At 41.7% G+C, this 25,526-nt stretch overlaps 1 protein-coding gene across 1 annotated transcript in view; it reads left to right on the forward strand.

Moving 5' to 3' along the window:
• il1rapl2 (interleukin 1 receptor accessory protein-like 2) overlaps positions 1–25,526 on the forward strand; it is a 1,049,350-nt gene that overhangs the window by 923,702 nt on the left and 100,122 nt on the right. The gene's annotated exons all lie outside the window — the stretch shown is intronic.

The raw sequence follows: 25,526 nt of genomic DNA on the forward strand, positions 1-25,526 counted from the left end.
GACCTCCCAACTCCTGTACCCAATACTCTGACAAATAAAGGAAAGCATACCAAATGCCGCCTTCACCATCCTACCTACCTGTGACTCCACTTCAAGGAGCTATGAACCTGCACTCCAAGGTCTCTTTGTTCAGCAACATTCTCTAGGTCCTTACCATTAAGTGTATAAGTCCTGCTAAGATTTGCTTTCCCAAAATGCAGCATCTTGCATTTAGCTAAATTAAACTCCACCTGCCACTTCTCAGCCCAAGGGCCCATCTGATCAAGATCCCGTTGTAAACTGAGGTAACCTTCTTCGCTGTCCATTACACCTTCACTTTTGGTGTCATCTGCAAACTTGCTAACTGTACCTCTTATGCTCACAATGTTCTTTGCAGCTACCCCAGTAAATGTCTATAAAATCTGAATGCTCTCCATTAGAAATCACATCAACCAGGTTATAGTCCAACAGGTTTGGTTAAAATCACAAGCTTTAGGAGCACTGCCCTTTGTCAGGTGAAGTCAAATCATTTCACTTGACGAAAGAGCAGTGCTCTGAAAGCTTGCGATTTTAAATAAACCTGTTGGACTATAACATGCTGTTGTGTGACATCTGACTCTGTCTACCTCAGTCCAACACTGGCCACATCATGATCTCCATTAGGGCAAGCGATTGCCAAGCAACTCACAGAGGAGCCAGTAGCAGACTCAGGGGATTTCCATGCCAGCAGACTGAGTAGAGTTTGAACGCAAGTTTTAAAAGTGAAAGGCCAATGTCTCCCCTCATAAATAAATCTATATCTTCTAGCCATTTATGTTCAAATAAAATCCACAATCCCAATAAGCCAATTCCAACCACACAGCTGTATCAAGAAATATTCACTTCACCACTATCTTCAGTAGACAATTGAAGGAAATTGAAGTGTATTAATTTGTGCTAAACACAATCTTAAATTTCTGGACTCTCAGAAAATAGTTCTTCTAACCTTAGCTTTTTTTTTTACCCTGACTGTCAGCATAGGATTTAATCATTGCCAGCTGATTTCCTTTTTGTCCTGGGCTCAAATTCCATCAACTGCATGTACACAATAATGATGCCTGAGTGACAGCCTTATTTAAAAAAAACGCAAAGAAGGATTTCAAGTTCTAACCTGAGGCATAACAATGACAAGGTGACCTTAGTGGATGAAAAGAATTAATAATGTTCATCAATGCTTTTTAATCAGATTTGCCATGTACCTTAAAGGCACCCGTATCTATGATGTGTACATGCATGTGCTCATGGATATGTGTAATGTACGGACTGGAATTGTATGTTTAAGAAATGTGAATGTGTGTTTGATATGAATGTATATAACATGTGTATGTAATTTGTGTAGTGTGTGTGCATGTTTAAATAGCATTGGAATGCATGTATCTGTGATGTTTTCAGAAGGTCAATCATAGAGTCATACAGCACAGAAACAGACCCTTTGGTCTAACTTGTCCATGCCGATCAAGTTTCCCAAACTAAATTTGCCTGCATTTGGCCCAGATCCCTCTAAACCTTCCCTCTTCATAAACCTGTCAAAATGTCTTTTAAATGTTGTAACTGTATGTGTGTGTGTGCGCGTGTGCGCGTGTGTGCGTGTGTGTGTATTTGCTTTAGTTGGCTGTCAATTCAGGACTTTTACCTGAAGTGACTGTAATGATGGCCAAAATAAATTGACTTTTCAATGGCATTTTTAAGAATTTGTTTGGTGTGCAATCCTTTCCAAGTATTGCAGTTTGTTGGACAACAGTCTAAAAGGAACATCGGGCAAGGAATCACTTTGAAGGGCTCTACAATTTACTAGACATGAATACTAAATATTACTGGCTTATTCTGATGACTGGTTCATACATGTACAATCATGGCCTATCAGTAATACAACAAATATTGGATAATATGATCAGTGATCAGTTCTGACAATTGCATGAGATTAATACAGGGCTCCTGACTGACTTGGGGTGCCATACAATTGAATGCTGTGCCTGATCCTAACACCACCCCAGCTCGATAGCGCTTGATTAAAATTTTCTTGTGTAAAATGCAATTTAACTTTTCCAAAAATGCAAGCAAAACTTTCATTTTAACTGACATAATTTGTGACTTGAATATAATCCCCCCATGAATTTCCTACTTCTAATGCATCTTACAAAACCTCCAGCAATGTAGTGTACCCCTGCTGGAAAGAGTGTCACAATCTGCAGTGCTTCATGTCCCTGAACTCTGCAATTGCTGTTTAACCCAATATTGCTGATGCTGGCAGCATCAAATGCATGTTACCTGAGGCACATTGAACTGTTGTTAAATTAAAATTGTCATTATAGATAGAAAAGGGTCCCTTTGAATAACTTGCTTCTTGCTAACAGTTTCAAATGCAGAGTTATGCTGTTTACTCAAATCTCACTCATGGTTTTAACTAATTGTTTACCAGATAGCATTGGTTGAGGTTTTGTAGTTTCTTGGTCATATGTGCTCGCCTGGCCTGGCCTTAGTTCACATGAAACCAGAGATTGGTAGCAGATGTGTATTTGAATAGAAACACAAAATATTGTAGATGCTGGAAATCAGAAATAATAATGGAAAAGACTGGAAATCTATACGCAGCAACAGAGATAGAAAGAGAATCAATAGTTCTGGTCAATAATAAACCAGTTCAGGTTATGTCACTGAATTGAAACTTTAATTCTGTTTATCCTTCCACTAGTTCTAGCTGCCCGACTGAGTTGGTCCAGTATCTTTTTTTTATTTATATAGCACCTCTAACACAGAAAATGTCACAAAAGTGTAGAAGCTTTATCAAACAAAATGTGAATCAAATTACATGAAGCAAAAAGGCGATCAACAGCTTGGTCAAAGCAAGGGATGGAAGAATGTTAGAGAGGTTTAGGAATAGAATTCCAGAGCTTAGGATGTAGTCAATTAAGGAAATGATGCCAATAATGGCCTCAACATTTCAGAACTGGAATAGTGCCAACAACTTCAAGGTCATATGTTTGAAGTAGGTTAAATAGATGGGAAAAGATGAAGCTGTGGAAAAATTTCAAAATCTAAAGATGAAGAATTTAAATGAAATACAGTGCATAACTTTCAAAAGTAGGAAAATAACTGAACAACTATCAAATTTAACATTCTTGGTTTTGTTGTGCCAATATGGAATATTTACAGATCTTGCTGAAGTAAGCAAAACATTTATATTACCAACAAAATATTTTATTCTGACTTCATTTGGCATGAGGTTGCAAGAGAGTCCAGGTTGCCAAAGCTGTGCAGATTAGGTGGATTGGCCATGCTAAATTGTCTATAGTGTCCATGGATGTGCAGGTTTGGTGAATTAGTCGTGGAAAATGCAAGGTTACAGGGAAGGGGGGGGGGGGGGGGCGGTGGGACTGTTTGGGATGCTCTTCAGAGGGTTGGTGTGGAACAGATGGGCTAAATGGCCTGCTTCCACACTGGAGGGATTGTTTGGTTCGATGAAAAAGGCTCCAGTTGTGTGAAGATTGGATGCTTGCTTAAGTTAGCTAAGCTCTTGTTCATAAAGAACAGGACAAACACTGTATTCAACTGTCCTGATCAGATCTATCCAACTTCCAACTGATCTGTTTGGTTTTGACACTGGGACCATCCCCAAGCAGTAGTTTGTTGGGTCTGCAACTGAGGAAATACTCATTTATTCAAGATAGATTCAGTTTCTGTCTTTATCATTGGTAAGAATAAATGAGGACCTTTCATGGGCATAAACAGACCCACAGGGTTAGTCTAGGATATAGAGTAATTTGGAATGTGTCTTCAGCTTTCCTTGCCCTGTCAATAGCTGTACCAAGTCAGCTCTGAAACTTAGAGACTGATCTGTTTGGTTTCTGTTTCTCCACTCTGCAAATTAAATGCAAGTCCATTCAGGCTTAACAATTTGGGAATGAACAACTCTAGTTCAGAATCAAGATTAGAGTGATGCTGCCAAAGCACAGCAGGTCAGGCAATATCCAAGGAGAATTGATATTTCGGGCAAAAGCCCTTCATCAGGAATGATGTTGGTCTTTTGCCCAAAGCATCAATTTTCCTGCTCCTCAGATGCTGCCTGACCTGCTGTGTTTTTCCAGCACCACTCCAATCTTGACTCTGATCTCCAGCACCCGCAGTCCCCACTTCTGCCTAACTAGTTCAGAACCACATATACATTTTTATTTTTTTTCTCAGTATTGAAGAGTTTGCATTCAGTTGGCCTATAATTTTGAGTTCTTGCCTCTCAGTCCATGTGCAGATAATTGTTTGCACAATGGCTGAAAAGCATTTTGCCCCAATTATGGTTCAATATCAGAAAGAACCAGAACTGCTGCACCTGCGTCTAACTTAAGCACATCACATTTCCCTTCTCATAGGATGTTACTACTCTGATTGCTTCAGCTTGATTCCTGGATCTCTCTATGGAAAATCAACTCAATATCATTGAAATCATGAATCTGATGGATCACACCACCTTGCAAAGACTCGCCTTTTTGATTATTTATTGCCAGCTTTTCCCTCTAGCCTGTAGCATGGATCTGCCACATCTTTCTGCAAAGGTGGCATTTTGCCTCATGTGGTTCCTGTGTCACTTTTTGTGATGCCTGTGTCTAACTTAGTATATTATGTGTATTTTCATGACCAACTCAGCCATTGCTGTGCTTGGTTGAGGCCTGTGGCTTGTTCAAAACCCTCCAGAAATGGCAGAGTCTTTTCCAAACTTGTCCTCTCATACATTGCCGCGATACAGTATTCCTGGTCATTTTAGGCACATGGGAACAAGAGTAGGCCATTCTGCCCCTCGAGTCTGTTCTGACATTCACTGAGATCATGGCTGGTCGGTGGCCTAATTCCATATACCTGCCATCTACTCATATGCCTTGATATCTTTGCTTAATGAAAATTTATCTCTCACAGAAGTAAAATTAACAGCTAATCCAGCATCTTCTGCTGTTTTTGGAGCAGAGTTCCAAACCTTTACCACCTTTGGTGTGTAGAAATGCATCCTGACATCTCTCCTGAACGGTCTGACCCTAATTCTCAGACTATGCCCCTAATTCTAGAATGCCTGATCAAGGGATATGCTCAGCTTTATCTACCCTGTTTTTTCCTGTTAATATCTTGAAGACTTTGATCAGATCACCCCTTAATCATTGAAATGCTGGAGAAAACAGGCCTAATTTGCATAATCTCTCCTCATAATATAACCCCTGAAGTCCAGGTATCATTCTTGTAAACCTATGTTGTACTTTAAGGTCAATATAGTGTTCCCAAGGTGTGGTGCTCAGATCTGCTCATTGTACTCCATGTAGTATCCAACCAGGATTTTACATAATGGCACTGTCACTGCTGCACCTTTATCCTCAAGACCTTTCTTTTAATTTTCTTATTCATTGTGGGACATTGACATCATTTGCCATTTTCTGGCCTATCCCTAGTTGCCCTTGAGAAGGTGGCAATGAGCTGCATTTGTGGAGGAGACTTCCAAACTATAACACTCATGGTGTGTAAAAGTGCTTCCAAACATATCTGCTGAAAGGTCTGGCCCGAGTTCTCAGACTATGCCCCCTAGTTCTAGAATCACCAACCAATGGAAATAGTTTAACTTTTTCTACGCTTCATAAAGGCCAGCATTCCAGCACGGAATTTTTCGTCTGAGGCTTTTAGAAAAGCAACCAAGGAACGTAATTTGGGTGAAGTAACAGTTCCGTCCTCCATCCTCCTTTGTGATAGTTCAATGCAGTGACAATTTGCAATACTAATTCATGCTCACAGGAGCAGACAGCAATGTATAGATGGTGGTGCATTCCCTGGAAGAAAGCATAGCATTCATCCTTCAGCAGCACTGAGGAAAGGTTCTCTTGAGCTGCCAACAATTTCTGACCTCTGCTGCCACCTCCGTCCATGCTGCCTTTATCAACTGTGGCGGTATCTCTCAACAGGAAATGTCCTTCCATTTACCCCTGGTCAACGTGGGGTTGGCACAGTGGTACAGTGCAGCCTCGCAACCCCTGGGTTCGATTCCAGCCTCGGGTGACTCTCTGTGTGGAGTTTGCACATTCTCTCAGTGTCTGCGTGGATTTCCTGCAGGTGCTCTGGTTTCCTCCAACAATTCAAAGACGTGAAAATTAGGTAAATTGGCCATGCAAAATTGCCCATTGTGTTCAGGGATATGTAGGTTAGGTGCATTAGTCAGGGGAAAATGTAGAGTAATAAGGTAAGGGAATGGGTCTGGGTAGGTTACTCTTCAGAGGGTCGGTGTGGACTTGTTGGGCCGAAGAGCCTGTTTCCACACTGTAGGGGTTCTATGATAACCTCCATTGATGAAGCATGGTGCCTGCTGTTTGACATCTCTGGGGTGGGGGTGGATGATGAGCAGAGGTTAAAGGGTTTGCTGTTCTGTACCATAGAGAGCAAAATGCTATCAACTCTCCTTTAACTATGGCATTTGGACTCTGAGCCTAGAAACACCAAGCAATGGTTCAGAGTTTCCTCCATAAAACCTGACATCTTTCCCATGCATGAATATTTAGCAAGTTTATAGGAATGGAATCAAAGGGGGAATAAATCCTGGCCCGGGAAACATTCGCAACATCGAATTAATAAAGAATTTGCAAGGAATGCCTGATCTGCCTCCGACAGAAATTCCCCCCATGTTCACATCCACCTACGCACCGGGGGAGGCAACGGTGGGTGGTATTATCACTAGACTATTAATGCAGAAACACAGATAATGTTTCAGGGACGTGAGTTCAAATTCTGCCAAGGTAGATGGTGAATTTGAATTCATTTTTTAAAAATGAATCTGGAATTAAGAGTCTAATGATAACTGCCAATTGTCAGAAAATCCCATCTGATTCTGTAGCGTCCTTTAGGGAAGGAAATCTGTCATCCTTTCCTGGTCTGGCCAGCATGTGACTCTGGATCCACAACAACATGGTTGAGTCTTAACTCCCTATGGTTGGGCAATAAATGCTGGCCTAGCCGGAAACCCACATAGTTCCTAAATGTGAAAATTATTTCTAATAGTCCTGCTGAGTTAGGATAATATTAATTTTATTCAGAAATCGCATACTGTCAGTTGATCCAGGCTGTAAAAGCTAACTATACCTTGTGTGAAATTGCATCAATGTTATTGTGATCTATCTTACAGTATAACACATTAGAATTGATCCTTAATATTACATGTTTGCTAAAGTACCTGATTCCAATCTCTTACACTCCAGGAGATAAGTTGAGGACAAGGGGAGCTCAGAAAATGTTCTGCCAGAGATGCAGTTGGTACAATGAAATGTTAAACTTTTCTACAACTTCATACCCTACAGACATTTATCTGAGACTGGTAAGGAAACTGAAAGTGGAAAAGTGGAAGAAAGCATTCAAACGGCACCTTAAAATTTTCTGAAATGATTGTGATTTCATGCTATTCAAAACACCTTGATGCTATCTTGGTTGTAGTCAGAAAAGCGCAATTCAATTGATAATGTACTTTACTAAATCAGTGCACCGTGATTTTTTTTTAGCGAATCACCTTAAAAATCAGCAGAGTTGACACGTGACAGCCCTATTTCTTTCCTCTTTATCACTGCCATATGCCTGTGCTTTGGTTGAATTCAAATAGGAGCATGACAACTAAAATATTAATCCATGGCTTGTCGCATTGTGGTAGCGCACTGCTTATGTTACAACATGGGGTAAACTCCTCTGCTAATTTAAACCATCCACACAGAAAAATTCACCTCGCACTGATATTCCATTAAATTTCGAGTGGTAAAGAACTATGGATGTAGGTTTGCTCGCTGAGCTGGAAGGTTCATTTCCAGATGTTTCGCCATCCTGCTAGGAAACATCTTCAGTGGGTCTCTGGGCAAAGCACTGCTGATAATTCCCGCTTTCTATTTATATGTTTTATACCGCAAAATGTCAGATCATTTCATTAGTTGGATGTCATCCAAAACAGTGAAATTCAAATTCGTTTGGATTTTGATATCTGGGGCATAAACTAAACTGATTGGCTGAATTTGAATTTGTTTTGTACCATGGCAACGCAGCTCCAGCTATTTGTATTGACCAAGTGTTATACATTTAAATCTTTCAGCACATTCTGTGCCAGCCAGAAATTTCAGCTTCTTTAAAGGCAAAGTACATGTCTGCAAGTTCATAACACCTCCCCACTTGAGAAGAAATGAACTATCATGATAAAAAGATGGCTTCTTTTTTTTCTATTCCTTAACCACATTATCATGACATACATATAACTTTAACCTAAGTTCATCTTAACTTCTTCCCATATACACATCTACAACTTCATAACACTTAGCTGAGGCAAAGTAACCCCATTGCATCTTCATTCCCCTGATTTCTGTCACTCAGCTAGGATATGAATTTTTGTTTATATTGTGCCACTTATCCTTCAGCACAGCCAAAGAACATCCTTTTGAACCACAGAATATTCTAATATAGGGGAAAAAATTAATACCTGAGAAATGGCAGGACTAGTTCTGTTTCTATAATGTTCTCTGCAGGCAAATTATTTTCAGAAATCAGAAATTGCAAGACTAATCTTGGTGGACCATCTTTCTATTTGATGGAATTTGATGTTATTAAATTGTTTTTTCTAATGCAATGAAAATTTTGGCGAATGGTAGGCATCACTACAAACAGAGTCCTATGACCAACTTAAAGTATGTTTTGAATCAAGTCAACAACTTGGCACCTGTAACATCAAATAAAATTTGACATTGAACTATGTAAGGTAACATAAGGATGACTAAATGGTTTGTTGAAGAGGTAATTCATAGCAGCTTTGTTACAGGAGGAGAGATGGAGAGATTTGGGAAGGAAAGCCCAAACTTTAGTGGCTAGGCAGCTGAAGGCATATATTCCAAAGTTGGACCGAGAATATTGCCAGTTTTAAAGTGTCATTATTTATATCCACAAATGTTTTTAAAATAATGAGAATGTTGTGCTTTTTAACAGTAGTAAATGCATCCAAATACATTTGTTTTATTTTGTTTGCTCTAATTCTCTCCGAATTTCATTGTTTCTATGATCCTCTGAGGCCAGATTTGGGAGCAGTCATAGCTCAGGTTAAACTTTTTCCATTTTCATGAACCTTGAAGCTTTAATCCAGGGACCTGAACTCAAACTCAATGGCAACCCAGTACAATACTGAGGGCATGCTGTACTGTCAGAAGAAAAAGTGAAGTTGCAGTTGTCTTGCTGGACCATGGCGCTGCTTTCTCCTTAGAGCAAGATAACTACTGGTGGTGTCCCACACCTGAAACAAGGAGAGAGATTGAAAAGGAGAGTCCTTTATAGTAATCTCAGTTAGAATAGAAACTAAAGGCACACTTTTGTGTCACTCTTCATTGCAAACTTGGTCTTTACTACAGACCAGTTTAATTTGGAAAACCTGGACACCATGGGTGAGTTGGACTGAAGGGTCTGTTTCCACGCTGCATGACTGTATAACGAGCTTAGGAACATCCTGAAATTGTGCAAGGTGCTATTTCTATATTCCCAGCTAATGTCACAATTAAACAGTCCAGACCCCAAAGTGAAACCTGCCTTAATGGACCATGTGCTATTTTTTTTTAATTTTAAAGTGGTGTTTATTCATTGAAATGTAAACACACAAGGCTGTATTTTTATTTAACAATAAAGCAGAAACTTATTACATAAAAGGAAAGCAATAAAATAGAGCAACTCAAGCTTTCTAAATCTGAAGCACAGTTTAGAAAATCTTAAAATTCACCAAACCAAAGTTTTCACCCATTCTCCCACGTTATCTTTACAGCATCAAATCCAGCAAGATTACCCCTCTGTCTCATAGCTTTAAGTTTGAACTGGCTGATTTTCCCCAATTCATTCCTGTGAACTGTCAACTCTTCTTCCATGAACACTCAGAAGCTGAAAGCTTAGCCGTTTCCAATCTTTTAGCAATCTGTCCATTTCTAACCAAACACACCTGGTCTTCAAGTTACCAAAATCAATTCCACTGAAGTCACTTAGAGTCACAGAGTCCTACAGCATGGAGACAGGATCTTTGGCCCAAACTGGTTCATACCAACAAGAATGGCCATCCACGCTAACTCCATTTCCCTGCACTTTGCTTATATCTTTTCCTATCCATGTATTTGTCCAAATGCCTTTTAAGTTCTGTTAATGTACCCACCAGGTAACATCATCAGTGGCGACCTCCAAGTGAAGCGAAGCTGTTGCCTCCTGCTTTCTATTTATATCTTTCTCCTGGTTGGGGTTCCTGGGGTTTGTGGTGATGTCATTTCCTGTTCGTTTTCTGAGGGGTTGATAGATGGCATCTAGATCTATGTGCTTGTTTATGGCGTTGTGGTTGGAGTACCAGGCCTCTAGGAATTCTCTGGCATGTCTTTGCTTAGCCTGTCCCAGGATAGATGTATATATGATATATGGTAAGGTGGTTAGGATTTCTGGCTGTGTTTTGTCTGCTTGCCTTAGTTTCAGAAGTTTCAGAAATGACAGCCAGACTACTAAGATCCCTCAGAATCCTAGTGGCACACAAACCCACCAACACTCTCAAAAAACGCTAACAAAATTAAAAGACCCAGTACACCCATGGACAAAACCAACATCATCTACAAAATTCCATGCAAGGACTGCCACAAACACTACATAGAACAAGCAGGAAGAAAGTTAGCCACCAGGATACACGAACACCAGCTTGCCGAAAAAAGACACGACCCTCTCTCCCTCATAGCCCTACACACGGATGAAAAAAGCCACCATTTTGACTGGGACAACACATCTATCCTGGGATAGGCTAAGCAAAGACATGCCAGAGAATTCCTAGAGGCCTGGCAATCCAACCACAACGCCATAAACAAACACATAGATCTAGATGCCATCTATCAACCCCTCAGAAAATGAACAGGAAATGACATCACCACAAATCCCAGGAACCCCATCCAGGAGAAAGATATAAATAGAAAGCAGGAGACAACAGCTTCTCTTCACTTGGAGGTCGCCACTGATGATGTCACCTAGCCAGGTAATGAAACATCTGGATATCAAACCTACAGCTCAGCGAGCAAACCTACACCCTAAACCTCAACCTGAGCTACAAACCTTCACAAACCTTGCGAATGTACCCACCTCAACCACATCTGCTGGCATCTTATTCCATATGCATACAACCCTCTGGTAAAAAAGTTGCCCCTCAGGTTCCCTTTAATTCTTTCTCCTCGAACCTTAAATTTACACCCTCTAGTCCTCAATTCTCTAAACCTGGGAAAAAGACTGAGTGCATTCACCCTATCTATGCCTGTCATGATTTTATACACACTTATTCCCTGAAATACTCTCTGCTCCATTCATGACAAGAAATTAAAGTGTTATAAAGACACCCACCTGATCTTCTCCAAATTAGGTAAAAATCACAAATCACAAGGTTTCCTGAACTAAGACTTCATTATTCGAAACAAAAAAAAACAAATTAAAATGCAAACAATGAGGGCAATTTGGTCTTAAACCCAGTAAAATACTAACAACCATCCATTAACACTCGAGAGGTCCCTGATATCTAACACATACTGGATCTCTCTACCTTAATTAGTTTGTAAGTTTTGGATTACTCATTACTATTGTTTGAGCCTCGGCATGCAATCTAATGCCTATCATGTTATTCCAGCCATTAGGTTTGTCTCCCGCACCGCCCTACTTTTAATTTTTTGTAATTACCTCTCTGCCTCAAATAATGAGATTATAGGTCATCCCTTCACTTGCTATTCAGCTGTTGACACTTTACTCTCACCATCTGACACTTTTGATCGGCTGCAGAGACTTATCAAATGATCTTTTAATCTCTCTGCCGATAATTTCTGTGCCTGTATGCTTTTCTTCAAGTCACCTGATGAAGGAGCAGTGTTTTGAAAGCTTTTGATTTCAAATAAACCTGTTGAACTATAATGTGGTGTCATGTGACTTCTGATCACTTACTGGATCAGGTCATGGTTCAGAAAAGACTGACCGACATAGATTGTTTTAAAACTCTTTACAAAACGCCCAAAACCCTTATGCTAGTAGCTTTAAATCCAAAACATGTTGTGTTGCCATAGTCTTAGCAGACCATAGAGAGAAGCAACTGGTAGTGATTTAACCTGAGGGCTACCAGACCTCAAGCAAGGGAAAAGGTTGAGAAGGAGACTCTTTCATGGTAACCTCAAGCTGGTGATGGGAATTGAACTCACACTGTTAGTTTCACACTGTTCTACAAACCAATAATCCAGCCAACTGCGCTAAACCTATTCCCAAATCCAAGAATACACTATAAAATATATCAGACATCTTCCATCACACTCTCTAAATGTACCTCTTTCTTCTTATTGGAAGCTGACTATGCCATTCATTTCCTAGTCTGCTTGCAAAACTGAATTCCTTCATTGCTGGTACCATAGTTATGATTTCCTCAGTGTTACTTAATATTTGCTAAAGAAGAAATATGGAGGCTCAAATGAACAAAGTTACCCTTAACTATGATACTCAACATTAAATAATTCATAACAATGTAATTCAGTGTACATTCGGATGTCTTTTACACAATTACAAGTAAGATGCTCCCTCAGCAATTAATTTCAAAGTCTGACGAGAAGTCAAGATCCCATAAGATGTTCAAGGCTGGCTTTAAAATTTGTAGTTCGGTTGCCAGTTGCATGTCATCCCAGCTCAACAGGAACAAATTGCTCAGTTATCAGAAGAGATCTATTCAGAAGTGTTTTTGGCGTAAAAGCAATGAGGGCTGAAAGTAGACTCTCACCAACGACAAATAAAATGGAGTTAAGTGAAACCGCAGTAAACAACAGCAGGAGAGAAATTGATTTCGCCAACTTTCATTGCCATCAATATCTCAACGAGACCCTGCAAAGAATAGAAGAGGGATAAAGCAAGTACCTCCCTGAGTTCCGTTTCCTAGTGAAAGCGATAGAGATGCATTGCACTTTGCTATCACAGAGTAATTCAATCTGTGACTTCCTATATATTTTAATAATGTCAGTATTACTAGTCCTCTTTAAATTCAAATTGAAAGCACTGCATGATCTCAGTGAGCAACCATAGGAACAGCACTTCTGAACTTTGGAGCAGTGGCACACAGAAAGTCGAGCCAATAGCAATTTACTGGTATGAAGGAATTCAGTTTTGCAAGCGGACTAGAGAAACTAGGATTTCAATCGCCAGACCAGGATTGTTTCATGGGAGATTGATTCAGAGCATTCAGAAATAATGAGGGTTTTCACAGGGTAAATAGGAGATGCTACTGAGTTAAAACAGGGTAGGAGGTGAGGAAATATTAGTTCACATGGCAATTTCTAATTGTCTGGAATGTGCTGCCAAAAGGACAGTGAAAACAGATTAAACAGCAGCATTCAAAATGGATTGTAAAAATCTTTCAAAAGAAAAGATTTCAAGGCTTTGGAGAAAGAGTGGTGGAGTGGGATTCCTTTTAGTATAAGGAGACAGCAGAAACATGTTGTTCTGCCTGTTCTGGAGTCCAATCGCAAGTCAATCAGTACACAAGTTGGTACACAATGCAGGACCACATAAAAATACTGTTCATGTGTATGGGAAATGTTCGTATGTTGAATCTTAATAAATTATACCCCTGTATGTGATTGTGTTCATACATTCAAACATTGGGGGGGTGGCATGGTGGCTCGGTGGCTCAGTGGTTAGCACTGCTGCCTCACAGCACCAGGGTCCCAGGTTTGATTCCAGCCTCAGGCGACTGCCTGTGTGGAGTTTGCACATTCTCCCCGTGTCTGTGTGGGTTTCCTCCGGGTGCTCTGGTTTCCTCCCACAGTCCAAAGATGTGAATTGGCCATGCTAAATTGCCCATAGTGTTAGGTACATTAGTCAGAGGGAAATGGGTCTGGGTGGGTTGTTCTTCGGAGGGTCGGTGTGGACTGGTTGGGCTGAAGGGCCTGTTTCCACACTGTAGGGAATCTAATCTAATCATTCATGACATAGAAACATGGAGTTAGTAAGGACTGCAGATGCTAGAGAGTCAGATTGATAAAGTGTGGTGCTGGAAAAAGCACAACAGGTCAGGCAGCATCCGAGGAGCAGGAAAATCAACGTTTCAGACAGAACCCTTCATCCTGACTGGGGAGGGGGGTGAGAAATAAATGGGGGTTGGGGTTGGGGTTGGGGTTGGGGTTGGGGCTGGGGTTGGGGCTGGGGGAAAATAAACATAAAAAAGTTGCAGGCCATTCAGCCCCTTGAGCCTGCTCCGTGATTCAACATGATCATGGCTGATCGTCGAGCTCAATACTCTAATCCCATTCTCCCCCATATCCCTTGATCCCTTTTGACACAAGAGTTATATCCATCACCTTCTTATAAGTTGTATGTTTGTAAATCAGCAACCAATTTATGGTTTAATGAATTGTCTGGACAATAGTTTAGATGCTAAATAACCAGAATCCTTTTGACTTGATCCATCTCGTTGATCACTCCAGGGAGGCACTGTTGAAGATAGATAGTCAGCAGAAGGTTTCCGTTTCCAGGTTTAAGCTGAAGCCATTAGACTTTATGGGATCTGGAGGCGATATTGAGGACTATGAGGTCAATTCCCTTGATACCATTGGAATAGAATGTGTAAAGATATGAAATGTCCATCAAGAGATGGTGCAAATGACGAGAAAGAAGAAAGTGATCAGTCTGAGAAAAGAGGGGGTGGGGTTCCTGCCTGAAATTGTTCCATTTGGAGTTGAACCTGGAAGAATGGACCATGACTGCAGAGAAGATGAGGTGCTGTTTGTTGAGTGGCTGAAGGTGATACTCCTCTTCAGATTGCTCCCCCCACAATGGCATCATCACGGACTAACATCCCAGTCCCTATTGCCCACACCCCACTACCACCAGCTGACACACACACCCTCTTGCCTTTGGCCATGGAAATGGCAGGGCCACCAAATGGCTATGAAATGGTTTAGAGACAACAAGTGCTCCCCCGGTGGACTCCTTCCTCCCTCCTTCCCTTCCTGGTCACAGTTTAGTCAGGGAAAAATCCAGTGCCCCAGGGCCCTTGTGGTACAGTTCTAATGTCCCTATCTTTGAACCAGGAGGCCATGTTCAAGTCGTACCTACTCTGGTGCTGTATAATAATATCTTTGAGCTGCTTGACCAGAAAATTAAAAAGCAAAAGAATCTAGCATTTTGTATAATTGAGCTCAAATTTATAATTCTGTAAGATGTCTTGCTGTCAGTACCATAATGACAACTTGCTGGAAAGAGTATCATACACAAAATAATTATCCTGTTGACTTTTCAGTGAAATGACATTAAGGGTGTTGTGTAAGATGTTTTGGATTTTATGTTGTGTGCAAGTTTGATTGTTGATCAATTATAAATTTGTTTCCATATGGGTCATTTGATCAGAAATCCTTTTGAAATGTAATTTTAAACTTGCCAGTCACAAATGATAATAATAATGTTGTTGGATAACACTTAAGTCTTAGCTCTGGACTTTCCCCCAATATTTGGCAGTGGTTTAATTGTGATATGTGAGATAGGAAAGTAAGTTCAACCAGAGGGTGGTGGAGGATTTGGAATGCACTACTTGGGAGAGTAGTTGAGGTGGGAAACCTCACAACATTTAAAACATACTTGGATGACCACTTGAAGTGTCACAGTATTCAAGGCTGTAAGACAATGGGACTAGTGTAGATAGTGGTGATTTTTGGTGGTACAGACTCAGTGGGCCAAAGGGCCTCTTTAGTCCTGAGTGATTCTAAAATTCTATGAATGACTGACTTGCTTGAGCTGCTGTGAGAATCCAAGCAAATATCTGAAATACCTCGTTATAAATATGTTCTGTTTTATTATGACCTATTTTGCTGATATCCTCAGACAAATTACAGACTACTCAAGTTTTGCAATGTGTCTCAGAAACACTGAGGTTGAAATGTGATTAACACTAAAGTGAGGGTGGTATTAAAAATTTAGATTGAAATTATTTTTTCTTTGATGTATTGGTGTTAATGATTAATTGGGTTTTGGCTTTAGCTGTGGGTTCGTCAGAGTGGTTTGCCTTAATAATGTGGAGTGTCTTAAAAAAATGTTAAAAGTTAAATATTCATCAAAAAACGTCATCTATATTGTTCTGACTGTCAGCTTTTGTGCACAGTAACAATAACTCACATTTATGTAAAGTCTTTCACATTGTCAGCCTCCTCAGGTGCTATTGAAAAATGCTGCATAGCAATGATATCTGTCAATAGTTGGAGGAGAATTAGACATGTAACCAAGGGTATCACATGAAGAGATTCTATGGAGTTCTTTAAGGTTATGGAAGGAGCATTGAAATAGAGAGAGTTTATAGAGTTTGGGGCAAAGCTATTGAAGGTTGTATCAGCAAGGTGGACTGATGGGGTGAATGACACAGAAAGGCAAGCTGAAAGAACAAAGGGATAAAGGGCAAAAGGAAAAAGTAGCATTTGCGTGTGATGAGGCTTTTGAGCTGGGAGCAAAGGTGTTAGATTCAGTGCTTTGATACACAGAGCTGTATGATTAATGCCAAAAGGGGAAAAAAACACTACAGTTTGTTGAAATCTGTTTTCATTGAAGGCACCATTTGGAGGAAGATGCAGATAGAATGAATATTTGAGTGGAATGGAATGTGAAAGCTGGAGTAAGGATTTGACCAACAGTGCGATGAGGTTAGAATAGAGCAGGCCAGTATTGCATGGGCATGAGAAGGCAAACACGTTTGAAGGTCAACACAGGGTCAGAAAGGATGAGCATTGTTGGGTTCAGCCAGGAAGAAATAAAGTTCAAGACCAGGAGTGGTTTCCAGTGCCACTTAACCATGGTGAGTTCAGACGGTCTGGGGGAAGGTATTTAATATGGGTAAGGACCCTGCCACCCTCCTGATTAAGACTGAGGCATCACAACAGACCTCCAGTTGAAAGTCCAGCTATGTGCTTCATCCCACCACTGCTGATCTTGTACCAGTGGTGGGCCAAAACCAGGTCATGTGGATGACATGACTATCTGCTTTCAGGAGGGGACGTGGGGGTGGGGGGGGATCTGGTGATCTGGGAAGGGTGTGGTGGGTAAGAGGAGAGAGCGCCCCTCCCCCTTCTTTGTTTCAGAATCACTGACTGAGGGACCTACTTTTGGGAAAGTGAAGGCCACCTGGTTGTGACCCTCCAGCCCTTGTTGCTGATCCACCTCTCCCCAGTCCATGAAGCCCACCCCTCCCCAGTGCCATCACTCATCCTCTGGCCTGGGATCATCAGGTGGGTGCCATTTTGGCAGCAGATGCCACCTGCCTGATGTACTGCCATCTGAGAAACTCAGATTGGTAGGCTGCTGTGCCCATGCAAGACTTTATCCCTAAAAATAAAAAATCCTGCCGATCATAGTGTGTCAGGCAGCATCCATGGAGAGAAAGCAAACTAACATTTTGAGTCTAGATGACTCTTCGTCAAAGCTGTGAAGAGTCATCCAGACTCGAAACGTTGGCTTGCTCTCCCTCTGTCCATGGATGCTGTCTGACCCATTGTGAGCTCTAGTATTTGTTGTTTTCACTACAGATTCCAGCACCTGCAGTAATTTGCTCCTACTGAGACTTTAGCCCACCTGGTGCACAATACAGCAATAAGGATGTTAGCAGGAGAAAGTGAGGACTGCAGATGCTGGAGATCAGAGCTGAAAATATGTTGCTGGAAAAGCGCAGCAGGTCAGGCAGCATCCCAGGAGCAGGAGAATCGACGTTTTGGGCATGAGCCCTTCTTCAGGAATGAGGAGAGTGTGCCAAGCAGGCTAAGATAAAAGGTAGGGAGGAGGGACTTGGGGGAGGGGCGTTGGAAATGCAATAGGTGGAAGGAGGTTAAGGTGAGGGTGATAGGCCGGAGTGGGGGTGGGGGCGGAGAGGTCAGGAAGAAGATTGCAGGTTAGGAAGGTGATACTGAGTTCGAGAGTTGGGACTGAGACAAGGTGGGGGGAGGGGAAATGAGGAAACTGGAAAAAATCTGAGTTCATCCCTTGTGGTTGGAGGGTTCCGAGGCGGAAGATGAGGCGCTCTTCCTCCAGCCATCGTGTTGCTATGGTTTTGCATTTTGCCCACTTGCGCCCACACCTCCCCCCTTACTTCCCTCCAAGGCCCCAAGGGATCCTTCCATATCCTCCACAAATTCACCTGCACCTCCACACACATCATTTACTGCATCCGCTGCACCCGATGTGGCCTCCTCTATATTGGGGAGACAGGATGCCTTGCGGAACGTTTCAGAGAACACCTCTGGGACACCCGGACCAACCAACCCAACCACCCCGTGGCTTAACACTTCAACTCCCCCTCCCACTCCAACAAGGACATGCAGGTCCTTGGACTCCTCCATCGCCAGACCATAGCAACACGACGGCTGGAGGAAGAGCGCCTTATCTTCTGCCTAGGAACCCTCCAACCACAAGGGATAAACTCAGATTTCTCCAGTTTCCTCATTTCCCCTCCCCCCACCTTGTCTCAGTCTCAACCTTCGAACTCAGCACCACCTTCCTAACCTGCAATCTTCTTCCTGACCTCTCCGCCCCCACCCCCACTCCGGCCTATCACCCTCACCTTAACCTCCTTCCACCTATCGCATTTCCAACGCCCCTTCCCCAAATCCCTCCTCCCTACCTTTTATCTTAGCCTCCTTGGCACACTCTCCTCATTCCTGAAGAAGGGCTCATGACCAAAACGTCAATTCTCCTGCTCCTTTGATGCTGCCTGAACTGCAACACATTTTCCAGCAACACATTTTCAGCTCTGATCTCCAGCATCTGCAGACCTCACTTTTTCCTAAGGAAGTTAGCAGTCAAGATCGCACACATTGGCACATGGTGACACCCAGAGTGTGATGTTACACTTTGGCACTAAACAGGATAACATTGCTCCTGAAAAAACCTCAATAGATTGTCCCTCGTCTGTGATCAAATACTGGATAAAGACATGAGGACAGAGTTTTGCTAAAATTGTGAGAAAAGCATTAAATCTCAGGATATCAATTAAAGTCCGGGTCTAAGCCTTGGAAAATTAATTCCCTTACCATAGTTCATTTTGATAAATTTCGTTGCTTGACGTGATTGAATAATGGTAGGTGGTTAGAGAGCTGAAGCATGGGACACTCCATGATATGTATGTTACTGTCATCCCTTCTAAACCATAAGTTAATATAATGAGACAGCAATAGATTCTTAAAAACAGCGTCGCAGGCTCAATCAATTAAGTTGCTTTTCTTTGACAAAGTGTGCAGTCATCTTTCAGTGTAACAAAAGTAAACCTAAAATGGTTCAGAAGATGCTTTTTCAAGAATTCACTTTTGGAATGTCGTGATGTGGGGGTGCTGGCACTGGGATGGGTGCGTTGGTGCTGGAAAAGCACAGCAGGTCAGGCAGCATCTGAGGGTCAGGAGAATTGACGTTTCCTGATGAAGGAGCTTATGCCTGAAAAGTTGATTCTCCTGCTCCTCGGATACTCCCTGACCTGCTGTGTTTTTCCAGCACCACATTCTCAATTCTGATCTTCAGCATCTGCAGTCCTCACTTGCTCCTAGTTGGACTGAGATGGACAAAGTTAAAAATCACACAACACCAGGTTATAGTCCAACAGGTTTATTTGGAAGCACTGGCTTTTGCAGCACTGCTCCTTCTTCAGGTTGCTAGTGGGCAGGATCATAGAATACAGAATTTGTAGTAAAGATTAAAAAGGCATACAACTGATGCGATCTATTGAACAAACTAGATTGCTGTTAAGTCTTCAACCACTTAGAATGTGGATGCAGGTTTGTTTGATTAATATGCAAATCTCTGAACTTCTTTCAAGTTATAGTCCCAAGATAACTTAAGGTTTTATCAATTTCAAAGAGAAGGTGCATTTGAGCTCAGACAATGCATTAAAGGTGTGAGGTTAGAGTCTGTCTGTATCATAGGCATATGCTCCGTCACACTCGTACACACACTCTATCAAGCAGATACATACGCTCTCAGATGCCCATACATACTCACATACTCTCTCCCTCTCTGTCTCTCTCTCTCTCACACACACTTTCTGTCCCTCTCTCTCTCTCTCTAGCTCTCTCTCTCTCTCTCTCTCACACACACACACGTCTATGGATTGAATTTGTATTTGCAGATACATTCTATTTTGTTCAAAAAGCACACAATCTGTAGACAGTCTGTCCATGTGACAGTTTATAAGTTCCTACTTTGGAAATAGAACCAGTCTGACTCAAGGTTGGGATACAGATGGACTCGAATCTCACACCTTTGATGCAATACCTGAACTGAGATGTCACCAGTTTTTATAAAACCTTCAGTGATCTCAGGGCTGAAACTTGAAAGAAGTGCTGAGATTTACATATTAATCTATCGAAACCTGCATCCCCATTCTCAGTGATTAAAGACTTAACAACAATCTAGATTTGTTTAATACATTGCATCGGTTATATGATATTTTGATCCTTTACGATAAACTCTGTGTTCTATGATCCTGCTCCACAGCTATCTGATGAAAGAGCACTGCTCCGAAAGCCTGTACTTCCAAACTAACCTGTTGGATTATAACCCGGTGTTGTGTGATTTTTAACTTTTGGAATGTGGCATTGCGCCTAAGGGTGGCAATTGTTGCCCTCCTCAAGGATGAATGGTGGCTTGCTACAAGCCTCTCAAAGAGCAGTTTGGAGTCACATCAACCTAGCCACGTGAAGACCAGACCACATCCAAATGTAAGGTTTCCTTCCTTAAACTTGTTACTGCCTCTGTTAAGATTTTACATCAGTTTAAGTTCCTTACATTTCTTTTCAAAAATTTGTTGATGCCATGTTAGTATCACAGTCTCAGCGAGTATTTAATGCCCATCCTTAATTTCCCAGAGGGCAGTTCAGTATAAATCATATTGCCGTGGGGTGGGAGTCACGTGTAGGCGAGACTTGGTAAGAAAGGCAGAATTCCTTCCCTATGGTTCATGGGTGAACCAGATGGGTTTTCACGACAATTAAGGGTGGAGCATCAGGACAGGTTTTTCAATCCATGTCATTATTGAATTCAAATTTCCTGTCTGCCATGGTGAGATTCAAGTCTATGTCAGCAGACACTCTGGATTACCAACCCAGTGACAATAACACTGGGCCTGAGGACAGTGTGGTTGGATTTGCACTCATGTCTTGTGGATTATTCATTCAGGCATCAAAAGCAGAAAAGTCTGCAAATGCTCAGCAGGTCCAGCAGTACCTGTGGAGAGAGAAGCAGAGGTAATGGTTGGGATGATCCCAGCAAGACTCAAGTGATGAAGTTGATGGCCATTGTGGATCTGAGTTAATGTATGTGGACTGTAGGACCACAATGACAATCTTCCCAGTGGCAGCCAATCAAGATACTGCCTGTGGATCTGAGTGACCAGTTGGAGTCTCTGGTTTGAAGTTGCACATGGAAGATCACAATCTCAGCTGGTACAGGAGTTGAAACCGTGCTGTTCGCTTCACTCTGCATTGCAACCCAGTCAACTCAGCTAACTGATCTCCAGTAAAGTCATTGAAGGGACACCTGGATATGAACGAGGGGCATCTTGCCTTGGGACACCATTGACAGTTGTGTGCCCTCCTGAGATGGCAAAAGGGAGGCTCAATGTTGATTTTTTGGACAGAAATAATGTGAACAGGTATGGTGGGGGTGGGGTGGGGGTGGGCGCTAGGAAAAGCAAAAAATTGGCAGTTTCTAATGATGCTCATTTGAAGAACTGGTGAAGACAGGATGTGATGAATGGCCCCATTCTGTGTCATAGTATTTCTGTGTTTCTTTGAAGCCTGACTCTAACCTAATTAAAACCTTCCATGTGCTAAATGGCTACACAGCAGGTCATCAGATAGGGGTCAGTCTCCCTGTCATCTCTTTCACTGGGGAGGGAAATCACAGCATAAAGTACAATTCTGGCCCTTTGCTCTGTTGCTTTCTCCCCAAATTGATGCATGTTGATAATTTTCTACTTGTACTGCAGATATGTAAAAATATTTGTCTTTTGTAATTAGTCAAAGTAACCGAAACACTACATTAAGGAATGTTATTATTCCCAAATGAATAATTACAATGTTACTTTATGGAACAGTTTTTGTTTGGAACCATATACAGAAGGTTTGGCAAAGAGTCAAAAAGCAAAGTTGACAGACCAGTTACAATCCTGACATGCCACTGATTCTGGTTAGAGTATGGGTTTCTCCATCATAACAAAAAAGAAACTCAGCAGATCTGGCAGCATCTGTGAGGAGATAAATAGGAAGGGTTTGGAGGGATATAGGCCGGGTGCTGGCAGGTGGGACTAGGTTGGGTTGGGATATCTGGTCGGCATGGACATTTTGGACCGAAGGGTCTGTTTCCATGCTGTACATCTCTATGACTCTATAAGAAAGCAGAGGGACACATAAGCTGCAGAGCTTGGTTGAGAGGTGGCAAAAGGAGGTGAACGCAGAAAAGTGTGAGGTGATTCACTTTGGACGGAGTAACAGGAATGCAGAGTACTGGACTAATGGTAAGATTCTTGACAGTGTGGAAGAGCAGAGAGATCAGTGTCCATGTATATAGTTCCCTGAAAGTTGCCACCCAGGTTGATAGGGTTGTTAGGCATACGGTGTTTTAGCTTTTATTGAGTTTTGGAGCCATGAGATCATGCTGCAGCTGTACAAAACTATCGTGTGGCTGCACTTGGAGTATTGCGTACAGTTCTGGTCATCGCATTATAAGAAGGATGTGGAAGCTTTGGAAAGGGTGCAGAGGAGATTTAACAGGATGTTGCCTGATATGGAGGAAAGGTCTTATGAGGAAAGGCTGAGGGACTTGAGGCTGTTTTCATTAGAGAGAAAAAGGTTGAGGAGTACTTTATTGAGACATGCAAGATAATCAGAGGGTTAGAGAGGATTGTCAGTAAGAGCCTTTTTCCTTGGATGGTGTTGGCCAGCATGAGGAGACATAGCTTTAAATTGAGGGGTGATGATATAGGACAGATGTCAGAGGTAGTTTCTTCACTCACAGAGTAGTAGGAGCGTGGAACGCCCTGCCTGCACCAGTAGTAGACTCACCAACTTTAATGGGCTTTAAATGGTCATTCAGATTGGTTCCACAGGTCAATGCAACATCGGGGCCAAAGGGCCTGTATTGCGCTGTCATGTTCTATGTTCTATTAAAGCAGCGTTAACGTTTCATGTCCAGTGACCCTTCTTCTCATCTGTTTTTGTTTCAACTTTCCAGTATCCACAATTCTTTGTTGTCTTTGCTTTTTTATAAGGCTTTTTGTTTTCATCTTTTATTGGCAGTTTTGTTGGGGATTTTTGTGTTTTTATGAGTCCTTTTTTTTTGTATGAGTTTCTCTATCATGAACTCGATCCGCTCCATTTCATTATCCGAGGAAAGGTTCTCTGTAGATTCTTGTCTTTCCTCTACCTAAAAGGCAAAAATTACTTCCAGAAAGTGTATCCAACTCCACCATCAAGGTGTTCTCACTAGTTTTTTTCTGTTTCAAAGTTGTGAGTGATGTCTTTTTATACATGGTCACTTTTAATTTTTTTTGCATGTGCGGTCATTTAAAAGGGCCAACATGTGGCTGCATTGTTCAGGAACATTATGTAACTTGGAGTTCAAACATTGCCTTCCATGTCACAGTTCAGCAGCTCACTTGGCATAATCCACTACTTTCTTCCAACTTAGAGATTCAGCCATCTGATTTATGAAGTTGTTCATTGACGTTATACTAATTGGTTTCACTGGGAGACAAGTTCCTCTATCTATTACTCTGTAAGAAAACAAGTGTCCTTTAATTTTTAGTGTTGCTTGAGACTTGTTAACATTGTGTTTCCACCTTAAGTTAAATCTAGAGTTATGAATATATGGATCCCATCTTTTGGCTTACAAATCTTTTTGAGCTTGCCAACTGTTTTAAGTAGCTTTGTTTTCAAATTTCTCATTATATTGATATTAAACTAGAGAACACTATTATCCATAGAAAGCAGCAGGAATTTCTTTGGTGCTTTTGTATTTTCTTCATCGCACTCAGATCAGTTCATTTATCAGCTAAACGAGAAGGGTTAAAACAATTCTGGTGCAGAGGGAGAACCAACATACATGAAATAGTGTTGTTAATTGTCTACCTAAGTTCCAACTAACAACTGCATTTGGTTATTACAAGATTCATTTAGTTCACAACGTTCCACTGTTATGTTCAGGACCAATAGCTTTTAAAAAAGATGTATGAGGTCACCATAGAATATAGGCCACACGGTCTGGAAGCAGGCCACTCGGTCCAGCCTGTCCAAACTGACCATCCAAAAAGCATCTTACCTAGATCCACCCCTACTCTGTCCCTGCATTTCCCATGGATAATCCACCTAACCTACACATCCTTGGACACTATGCAACAATTTAACATAATTAGTCCACCTAACCTGCATATCTTTGACTTGTAGGAGGAAACCAGAGCACCCACAGGAAGCCCACACTGACACAGGGTGAATGTGCAACTCCACGCAGACAGTTGCCTCAGGGTGGTGCTGTGAGGCAGTAGTGCTAACCACTGAGCCACCATGCCTCTCTTACATCTTCTGGCAATTGATGGAATGAATTGCATCATAAAATTTCATACTTTAAGGTTTTTACTATAATAAACTAAATTAAAATCAACAGAGATTACACACTACCTAATAAGCAACTGATACACTAAACTACAGAATACATCAGTTAAGTAATTAACTCAACTAAAAATACTTTGCCATGGTTTTTATGTTATGCTGTGCTCTCAATAGATAACCTTCTAAAGTAGGTCCCATACTTCTCCTGGCTTTCCAGCAAGCTCCCTTTCTTGTGACATTTGGCATATTAAGCTAACTTCAAAATACTAGGCCCACTTTAACAACTCTTGGCTCTCAAATCTCCAGAGGTCCCATCTGTTTTGTCTTCTTTGAGAACCAGAAACTTGATTCTTACAAGCAAGTTATTCTCACAATCTGTAGGAACAAATTACTGCAGACGCTGGAATTTCCAGACAACTCCAGCAGAATGCCAACACCCTTTACTCCCCCTGCCTGCATTTCACAGGGAACATTTCCACCTGGACATCCTAGTCCATTCCACAACCACCAACACCACTTCTCCTTTCCCATGGCGCATTCCCATGTAACCATAGAAAGTGCAACACCTGCCCCTTCACCTCCTGCCTGCTCACCATCCAAGGGCCGAAACAGTCTTTCAAGGTGAAATAGCATTTCACCTGTACCTCCTCCAATCTTGTGTATTGTATTCGCTGCACCCAATGTAGCCTACTCTACATTGGAGAAACCCAACTCAGACTGGGTGACCACTTTGCAGAACACCCCCAGTATATACACAAACATGACCCGGATCTTCCCATAGCTGGTCATTTTAACATAGCGTCCTGCTCGCATGCCCACATGTCAGTCCTCAGCAGGCTACAGTGTTCCAGTGAATCACAGCGCAAACTGGAAGAACAACATCTCACC

The sequence above is a fragment of the Chiloscyllium plagiosum genome, unplaced genomic scaffold (genome assembly GCF_037043375.1).
Source record: "Chiloscyllium plagiosum isolate Xiang-an unplaced genomic scaffold, Cpla_swu_hap1 HiC_scaffold_11, whole genome shotgun sequence".
Classification (NCBI taxonomy): Eukaryota; Metazoa; Chordata; class Chondrichthyes; order Orectolobiformes; family Hemiscylliidae; genus Chiloscyllium; species Chiloscyllium plagiosum.